This window comes from Tupaia chinensis, unplaced genomic scaffold (genome assembly GCF_000334495.1).
Source record: "Tupaia chinensis unplaced genomic scaffold, TupChi_1.0 Scaffold000607_1, whole genome shotgun sequence".
NCBI lineage: Eukaryota > Metazoa > Chordata > Mammalia > Scandentia > Tupaiidae > Tupaia > Tupaia belangeri.
The window spans coordinates 12,692-14,179 of NW_006160126.1; the positions used below are offsets into that span (position 1 = coordinate 12,692).

The window sequence follows — 1,488 nt, forward strand, 5'->3', positions numbered from 1 at the left end:
GGAATCTCCTGGTCATGCACCCGAGGAGCTAAAACGTTCACGTCACCATTGTTTATAACAGCAAAAACTAGAAACCACCCCAACGCTCATCGATTGGGTGAACTGTGGTACTGTTACACATCACTTGACGACAGGGACGAGTTCTGCGAACTGTATCGTTAGGCCATTTATCCTTGTGTCATCGTCATAGAGTGGACTTACAGAAATCTACTTAGACTTTCCAAAAACTCTTCAGCTGCCTTTGCATCAGCACTCACAGGCTCAGCAGTTGCCTGCATGTTATGTGATAAGCAACGATTCTTAGATCAGGTAAAACACCCAGAGCTCACGGGACATTGGACATCACAGTCAGGTCCAGCCTTTTCTTTCAACATCATGACAAACTTTGCTTTGGTGCTGAGACGGATATCCTGGGTGGCGCTTGGTTTCTCCACGGCCTGTTTCCTGCAACGGAATCTTACCGTTCAGTTTGCAGGTGAGGGAAAGGAGAGATGTGCACACATACAGGGTGAGATTCATCTTATTACCATGTCCCAAGTTCCAAGAGGCTCTCCTGATCCAATGGGCCATCCTCCCTCTCACAATCCCACTTTCTATCTGGTTAATTCTCAAAGTAGGCTTGTCGTGGGTTAAATGTTCATTGCGTATTGACTAGAAAAGTCGTCCATTCCCCGGAATGTTGGAATGCCCATCTATGCCCATGGTACCCACCAGTCCTTATTCCTTCGCTCTCTGCCTCCCTGGGTCAGCACAAATGAAATGGGCGCAGATATCTCACGGGAAGGACGTGGGACAGTGGGAGGCACTTCCTCCAGCCCCAGCTGGGCAATACACTGGCATGGCATCTTTGCTGAAAATAGCATACCAAGGGCACATGATTAATATTCCCAAGTCCCACGCCCACGTACTTGACGGAAGGAGGATGTTGTTAAGAGCTAAGGTAGGCTCCACGGAAGATCAGCTGGGTGGAAATGCACCCTGGAACGGTTCTCAGGAAACGAGTGAGAACTCTGTGTGCTTGGCTACATCCTCTGTCCTCATGTGTGTCCTGCCCTTCCACACGGTGCTGGGTGATCTCTGCTTGGAATGACGCTCACCCCCAGGTGAAATGTTAGGCCCTGCCACTGCTGTTTTGAAACAAGCTGGTGCCCAGGTGTATGCTTCTACACTGGGTCCTCAATCTCTGGTAGGACCCTTTTCTGAGGACCCTCTCTCAGGACACCCTTGCAAAGGTTCAGAGCACTTACAACCATGGTGGAGTGAGCATTTGAAACACGAGAACCCTCCGATTCTCAGAAATGTTCCTTTGTCCCCCACCACAGATGCACTGATCCTGGCTGTGGCCACCCAATGCTGTCCTGATCCCAGGCGCAGAGGAAAGAGTTCAGTAACGACCTGGCACTTGTCATAAGAGAAGAGGCCTCAGCCGGTCCTACCTCTGGTGGAGTGATGCCCTCACTCTTCCTCCCACCGGCCATGTCAGTTCAC

The 1,488-nt window shown here is 50.5% G+C and overlaps 1 long non-coding RNA gene across 1 annotated transcript in view; it reads left to right on the forward strand.

Moving 5' to 3' along the window:
• The first annotated feature begins 396 nt into the window (after nt 1-396).
• LOC102488032 (uncharacterized) overlaps nt 397-1,488 on the forward strand; it is a 4,158-nt gene continuing 3,066 nt past the window's right edge. Inside the window, exons 1-2 of the long non-coding RNA XR_336018.1 lie at nt 397-475; nt 1,323-1,478. This is a non-coding gene — a long non-coding RNA (uncharacterized LOC102488032). The remainder of the gene's footprint in view (nt 476-1,322; nt 1,479-1,488) is intronic.